This window comes from Elephantulus edwardii, unplaced genomic scaffold (assembly GCF_000299155.1).
Source record: "Elephantulus edwardii isolate Elephantulus edwardi_28Jun2011 unplaced genomic scaffold, EleEdw1.0 scaffold00207, whole genome shotgun sequence".
Taxonomy (NCBI): domain Eukaryota; kingdom Metazoa; phylum Chordata; class Mammalia; order Macroscelidea; family Macroscelididae; genus Elephantulus; species Elephantulus edwardii.
The window spans coordinates 2,028,811-2,037,558 of record NW_006399957.1 but is presented as its reverse complement, the minus strand read 5'-3'; positions in this window follow the sequence as shown (position 1 = coordinate 2,037,558).

Sequence of the window (8,748 nt, the reverse complement as noted above, 5' to 3'; positions counted from 1 at the left end):
CTGTACACCTATGTTTGTTGTGTATCAGAGTCAGAGTCGATCCATAGGTGACCCTTGAGCTGGTTTTCAGAGGGTCATGGGAGGAGATTGCCCATCCTCCTCCCGCGGAGCAGGGGGCAAAGCCGAACCGCATGCCTTTGGGATCGCAGCACTGATTCTTACCACTAGGCCACCAGCTAGGAGATGGAAGCAGTCCAAGTGCCCATAAACAGACGAACAGGTAGAGAAACTTGGTACGTTCACACAGTGGAATACTATGTAGCATTAAAAAATAGTGAAGAATGTGTGAAACACTACTCAGTGTGGACTTGTCTAGAGAACATTAGACTGAGTGAAATAACTCAGTCACTAAAGGACAAATACTGTATGAAATTTCTATTATAATAATTGGAAAGTTAAGGGGGGGTGATGGTGGAGAGCAGTTACGGAACACACAATGAACACTGTGATGGGTTAGGGGAAGAGAAGATCAACCTGGATTGAATGGAAAACAGATGACACCTGAACTGCAAGGAGCAACTGGGAACAGGACACACAGAACTGATGTAGTGGGGAGGGTGAAGGGGAAGAAGAGAGTAGAGGAGGAGGAAGTGACAGGTCGACAGAGATTAGTGGATGGGTGGGCAGGGAGGAGGGAAAGGCAAGGTGCACTGAGGACATGTTGAGACATTGTGATAAATGGCACTGATTGATTGTAATTAATGTTATAAAACAAAATGTATATGAATGATTGGATGAAATAAATGGAAAAAACCCTAGCTTGCTTTCCTTTGCTATACTTAGGCAGACAAGGGAAGCAGCCCTTGCTAGAGTGATCTCCAGCACTGAGTCAAATCTAAGGAAGATTTCAATCAAGTCCAATAACGGGAAAATTCAGATCACGAACATGCCCACTTGCTTGAGCATTTTCATTTAGAAATTATTCATTGTTTAGAAATTAACTTTTAGCATCTCATTCTATTATTTCTGTTTCTCTGCTCTACTTATCAACCCCTTCATTCTTTTTGTAAATCGTGGTGCTTACATGCTGACAAGGCACTCTTGCTTTCTTGCCTAATTTTATAAACTGTTCAGCCATACCCTTATTCACTGTTTTCTTTTAATTATGTATTCTTGTTAACCTCTGTATGCATTCAAAGTTATAGACTGCCATTGACACGGTATTAATTAAAGCATATAATTTATGACATTGGAGCTTGAAATTAATAAGTGACAATACAATTACATGGCTTGCCTAATTGTCCTGTAGTAATATAAAGATTGACATTTGCTGCAGCATTAGAAGCTAAAAGCACTCATAAACTCACAATAGCTCTGGAAGCAATCACAGTGAATCAAAGAAACCATGCCCATTTTAAGGGCCAGAATACTGGGCACTGAAGTGAGAGAACAATTATCTTTTCTCCACTCACTACTAGGCTGAATAGATGGAAAAACAATTTTAATACTTGAAAAATACTTTTCATTAGGCTTAACTTGCGCTATAGGCTTTGGATGGACTGTAAGCAAAGCTCTCTGTCCTTTGGATGTCTGTAATTTCATCTTTGTCACTTTCTGTGGTTTGTTTTAATTTCCTTGTCCAAATTACTTTTCATGTCTTTGAATTGAAGAAATTCTGATCATGTTCTGTCTCTGACTGATTGTCCTCAAATCCGGTAATTGGACGTAGTGTCACCGCCATTCCCTGTATGCTCTTACTTTCTGGGCCTCCACGGTTAGTCACGGCTTGTATGCATTATTTGGCTCAAGGACCCTCAAGGTCAAGTGCAGCTTCTTATTAAGCTTAAAGATGGTCTTCCTCAAGACAACATTCTCATTTAAACTCCACATTGACCCAAATGGATAAGATGGCTGTCTCTTCAAATACGCAAATCGATACAGAAGCGTACAATCAAAATTGGGTATTTCAAAACTACATTTAGAATTTCAAATTTACAATAATTTGCACAAGTTCTAAATTCATAAATTGAGTAAGATGCTCAATTTTTCTTGATACTTAGTGTATAAACAAACCCGCAACTCAAGGCACAGCACATGATTAAAATAGCTGTCCAGATCAAAATTAAACTCCATTTTTAATTTAATTTCTCCTTGGTCTAAAATCTCTGTTTCTGCTGCTCTGAAGAGATAATTCATCTTCTTGTAAAAGTTTAACTGCTTGTAACCCTAAAAGAGCAAGGGGCTAGATTGTAGCTTGTTAAAAAAAATTAGCTAGTACAAGAAAGTATTTCTTAAAACATGTTAAAGCCATGATTGTTTGCTTTGATTCAAGAAGAATGCCTTGGCCAGCCATGCTCTGGAAGGTAAGTAAGGAAGACAGTGGTGTCTAGAAGGATCTTAATTTTAAAACTCCTGCAAATTTTGTCATGTATTCTCTGATTATTGCAACATTGGAAGGAAACATTTCACAACAATATCAACAAAATATCAGGAAATTCTTAGGATTAATGTTTGTTCTATCATAATTATGGTAAAGCACACTCACAAAAAATACACAAATTGAGGAAGTGTGTGTTTGAGTCATCATTCAATGATTTCCACATGTACAATTCAGTGATGCTTATTCTACTCACATTCTGTACCTTTATTCTCTTCGGAATCATTCTACTACCATGAATATAAACTTAACATCCTCCAAGCAGGAACTTCCCCACTGTACCCTTCTTCTCCCTGACAAACACTTTGAATCTTAACACACTTTCCTATTTTATATGGGAGCTCTGGTGGCCTATTGGCAAGAAGCTGTGCTTCAGTCTCAAAGGCCTGCAGTGCAAGTCCACCAGCTGCTCTGTGGGAGAAGGATGGACAATCTCCTCCCCTGGGTTAACTGACTCTGAAAACCTGCTGGAGGGTCAGCTATGGGTTGGTTCTGACTTGATGGTTCACAGCTAGTGAGATAGACATTATTTGCCCTTTTCCTTCAACTTCCTAGAGATTCTCTTTCAAAATATTCAAATAAAAGAAAAACAAAACAAGAAGAAGTGGTTACTTCTAAACTGAGCATAGAAATTGTGTTACCTAATTCCTGGTTTTACTGTTTTAGTGTAATCCTCAATAAGACCAATGTGCTCTCCAAAGAACTATGTAGTGGGAAGTTTGGCTCAAATTGAAATAATACTTTCCTTTCTTCTTAAAGTAAGATTATCATTGTCCATTTAAATTTCTTAAACATGCAATTAATTTAATAGTGGTCTGTGAACACAGAACCAATTTGTTGCCTATATTTTAATACCTATTTGAGTAATAAAAATCACACACACACACACACACACACACGTGGGAATTCTACATTTATATCCTTATCAAAGAGAAAGTATAACATACTTGGGGAAAAAAAAATCTAAGGTTCAATTGTAATCCTCTAATCCATGCAACAAAATGTTCCTATCTATCTCAAAAGTGGTGAGTAAGGCCAGGATGGTTCCCAAATTGCTGTCCTTCAATGTTAATCCTCTAACCCCTGAGGTTACTGATATAACTTATGGGTTGTCATAATGCAGGAAACTATGCCACCAATATGTCAAATGTCATAAGGGTCACCATGGTGGACTGGTTTCAGCAGAGCTCCCAGATCAAGACAGACTAGGAGGCAGGCTGGGCCATCCATTTCTGAAATAGCAGCCCTCTGAAAATCCTGTGAGCAACAGAGGAGCGTGAGTAGCTCTAGTATTAGAGGTAAAGTTCAGACTGAAAGTCAATAAAAATGAGGAGAAACAGCTACTAGCATCCTTTAATAATTGGAACTAACGTCTAAGCAATGAACCTCTGTTTCCTCACCTGAAGCAGCTGTTTGGGAGGGGAACTATTTCCACGTGATTAGTCAAGCACCCAGTGAAGGGTCAAGTTGCCAACGGTGCAGTTCCCAGTTCTTGCTAGTTGCTAATGGTCGAGCCGCGTACCTGTCTGCATAACGTACTTTTAGTCATTTCCCTTCTTTTTCTGGCCTTTACTTGACAAATTTGAGTTGTGTGTACTATACACTTGAAAAATTTTAGTGCATACATTAAATTTAGGTTTTCTTTTGTTGAACCACATCTCTAATATTCCATAATAATAATATTAATATTTAATATAATATAATATAATATAATATAATAATATTCCATAATATTCCTCTCTGACATACACTTAGGTGGGGAAGTCTATCAGAAAACAGGGAGTGAGTCTGGGGTGGGGTGTGGTCAGCTGTTTCATTGTGACCTTTAACAAGGGCCAAGAGTGCATGCAGATCCATTACTGCAGAGTCAGTTTCAACGCAGAGTAATCCTGTAGGACCATGCAGACCTGCCCCCGGGTGTCCAGGGATGTACCTCTTTATGGAAGCCGAATCCCACCTGCTTCTGTTCTGTGCTGGAGTAGGACCTCCAGACTTCCAGTTAGCAGAGAAGCATTTGATGACTGTGACACCAGAGTGCATCACAACAGTCCACAAGTGCTGAGATTAAAGCAACTCCTAGTTTAAGCAGAGAGCGCGGACAGTGTAGAAGTGAGGAGTTGGGCTGCCTGTCCCAAGGCAAGCAGTCTGAATCCACGGGCTGCCGCTCCGTGGGAGAAAGATGGATCATCTCCTCCTTTGCTATTAAACTGCCTCTGAAAACCTGCTGGAGTCAGTTCTAACTTGATAATCTATAGCAGCAATAGTGCTTAATTAGAAATTATTTTCCAAGATTTGAAAAATTGCGAAGAGTAGCCAATGAAGAATGAACCTCACTAGCATGTTATCTTTCAAAATGCCACCCTCAGGGTTATTTGGGTCTGTGTGATAAGCACGGCCATCATAAGGTTGTACTTGGTCAGGGATGGACTAGGTGAAAGACGGGGGACTAGTGGGCACCTGCCTTTCAACTGCTGGCAAAATAGAATGCCAAGGATTCAATGGTGATTGATTTTACAGAACGTAATGAATGGGAATTATTGTATGAAACACAATATGAATGAAGGATAGTGTGAAACACAATGTATACTAACTTTGTATGCAAACTAATATAAAATTTTAAAACAATGAAAAAGATTTCTACATATTAAAAAAGAAAGTGCATGAAAATAAACTTCATAGCAATTTAGGTAAAAAACCAGATTGTCAAGGGTTGAAAAAAAGAATAGATAAGAAATAGATGGACATTAAATTTGCATTAAAGAAATAAATGTATTTCACTTTTCTTCCTTGTTTTCTTCCTCTTTTTAAATCACTTTGGAAGTTAACAGAAGCATTTTAGAGGCTTAAATAGAGTACTTCTTCAGTATATTCAAGAATTTTCTCTCCTCTTTCCATCCTCCCATAGCCTTTAAATTCAGACTAATTGTATTCAAGTCATTGAATTAAAACTAATTGAAAACATAAGCCATAACCCAATTTGACTTTGTGCTTTTGCTTTTTCTTAGCATGAAAAATCTGTGCTAAGCAAGGAATTACAATCAAGTGGTTTTTTAGAGCAGTGTAAGTTACAGGAAGTAGAGATACTATATCCACACTCTACCGAGCAGTCCCAGCTGATGCCACCATCTTTCATTCCTGTCTTCATTTATAATAATCTATGAACCAATATTGAAATGTTGTTATTGACTTAAGTCCAGTGTTGACTGACATTAGGGTTTAACCTTCATGCTGCACGCTCCCATGGGCTTGATTTATCCAATGTCACATTTCTATCATTACAGCTTCCTGTCGAATGGTTTATCATTGCCCCTTTTCATAAGCGCTTAATGTGACGTCTCAGTTCCTAAATAAAATTAGTAAAGAGGCTCTTGAGGTGTTTCTTCTCTTTCCAGGATTAGTGACATAGACATTATTACTTCATTGTAGGGGCGCTGGTGACCTAGATGGTAAGGCGTTGTTCTGCTCCCCCAAAGGCACGTGATTCGAATCCACCACTGCTCTGCAAGGCAGAGATGGGCCCTGTGACTTACTGCCTCTAAAACCCACTCGAAAGTCAGTTATGGGTTGATTCCAACGTGCAGACACATGACGACAACGACAGCCGTTGTTCTCTGCAGATTCCTACAGAGCCTGTCTCGTTTTAAATGCCCATAAGTGATATATAAGGATTGAAATGTCTCTATTTTTATTTATTTGATGACATATGAGTACACATACACATATTCATTGCTGTACAGTCAATATAAACTCATAGGGAATTTAGAGCCAATAGGAAAAAGTAGAACTACTTCTTATAGTTTCCAAGGCTGTGATCTTTACAGAAACAGACTGCAACATTTTTACCCAAGGAGTGGCTGGTGGGTTTGAACTGCTAATCTTCAGATTATACCCTTACACATATGCACTTCTCTTTTATGATTTAGATTGGTCTGTTGGTTTGAGTGTTTGTGTCCAACACCCCCCCCCCCCAAGAGCCTGTTGAACCTGTACTTTTGATGTCTTTAGTTACACGTGAGAAATCATGACATTACCAGTCCTTGTTGCTGATGGTAGGTACTGTCATGGAAGCTCCAGTTCGTGTCCACCCCGTGCGCACGAGAAATGAACATGCTTCATTTGGTGCTTCCCTTAGAGGCTTGTTTACAAGTCTCTCTCTCCTGGCACTTCTGTGTACTCTACCGGTACTTTGCCTGGTACCAGCCATCCTGGCAGTGTTGCCTCACCCCAGTGAGGTCAGCTTGTCCTCTGTGAGTTCCAGGCATCTATGAGTGTGTGGATTATGGGAGGGCAGGAACTGGAGAGGCGAGAGTCAAATTTAAGGGGCTAGTATGTGACTTAGGCTTCGACTCCTAGGTGAGAGCGAACATGTGCTGCCCACAAAGTCTCTCCTTTGTGTTTGTACAAGTAATGTTTTTAAAACACCAACCAGTGTAGCCACTAATGTTGAAACATATGGGCTTGAGTATGGTACTTGTTAGATATAAAGAAGAGTGCGAAGGCGCAAGGGAGAGAAACACAGAAAGGAATTGGTCCCAAGAAACGAACAGGCCTTTACTGTGTGGTCTGAGAGGGACGCCAAGTGACCCAGCCGCATGGCATGCAGACAGGATCCAAATGGCGCGTGGGCAGTTTGGGGGGTTTCCTTTTTTTATAGGGGTCCCGGGGAGGACTAAGATGTACTTCTCGGAATTTGGAACATCAATTCAGTTAGGTTTTAGCTTTTTTATTTGTTTTGTTTTCTCAAGCTCAGACTCTTAGCAGGATCCATTGTCTGGTCTGGTCTTTGGTGTGACCAGCTCAGGTGTTATTAAGTTTCTCAGGAAGTGATCAAGCTTGGGGGTGGTGGGGCAACTGCCATATTCTTCCTTCAGTACTCACAATCTCAATTACTTACAGTTATTTGACCACCTGAGTATCTTCTTGGAAAAGGCTTCCTGCTTTTGAATTTAATACTAAGAGAGAAATACATTTCTATCTAATTTAAGTGACTGGCTATGATTTCGCACTAAATTTAATCCGTCACATTAAGTATGTGTTTAAGAAGAATTTGACTTGACTCTTTATCTTGACTCTGCAGTGCTCCTGGTGGCTAACGTACAGTTCTTACATAACATATTATTGGTGCTGGTACTTCTATTTGAACAGACCTACAGCTCCATTCTTACGTCATTAGGCTGTCTTCACTGTCTTCAGTGTTCTTTGTCATCAAGTTTCAGTAAAGTCTGTGGTGTTTTTGTTCTCCTCTGATGTTTCATAAGCATCTCCTTTAAATAGCTTACAATTCTTGGATTCTTCAGTCCATTTCACACCTTTTGAAGGCACAGGCCTGGCTGGGTCCCCAGGCTCACACATTCCACACCGCAGTGCTAGTTCTCTCCTGCTGTGGTTCCTGATGCTCTCCTCCTCCTTAGCTGTGTCCCTACCTCAGCACCCAGCCTACCCTGCTGTTAGGAGACTTTGAGGCTTCTTGTCAACATATGACATCTACTCAGGACAATTTCTTCTTTCTCAGTGGCTTATCTTTCTCCAAGGTCACAGCAACATACAGCAATTTCATTTGATTACTTTCAAGAATTTATTTTTGGAGATGTCATTCCATAACAGAGCCAAGGATTATGAAATTAATATAGGAATCTTCCTCAAAGCTGCCAAGGAATGAGTAATGAAACTAGCAAACACTATCCTCCACATTAAGCTTTTGCATAGGGTGGTCGCCTAGGTAGCTCACATAGGCCATGTTTTAACCTAGTTGCCTTCTGACCAGAGATTGAGTGGCTCCTCTCCTCTGTGCCAACATGCAGCTGCTGGTTTGGACCTTCTGCACTGTTAATTAGGTTGCACATTGCTTCACAGAAATTACAATTCTGATTCTGGAGAAATAGGGGCCATTGGAATGTGCGAAGTGTGGGAATTAATGACCTGAGGGTTATTTTTTTAGAAAACCGTTGGCTATGTCTCTTTACATAACCTAGGAGACTAAATGGGTTAGTTCAGTGATCTGGGCAAGAAAGTGGTGATGGGTACCACCATTTGAAAGGTGATGCTCATAGCGGTGGTGATGAGATTGATGTTGGTAGTTATTGCTGTCATGGGTTATGTTAATAATGACTATGGTAGTTGATGATTGCCTTAGAGTTGAGCATGACTCATAGTGATCCCATGAACAAAAGGCCTGAAGTCTCTCTGCAACCATCGACATTTACCAAAGCACATGGTACTCATGAAAATGGCAATGGTGAAAGTGATGATGAGAGGTGGTGATGGTGATGAAGGTCATGATGATGGTGACTATGGTGGTAGTGATGGGAGTGGTGGCGGTGATGAGGGAGGTGATGATGGTGGAGGTGATGATATTGGAGGTGATGACGGTG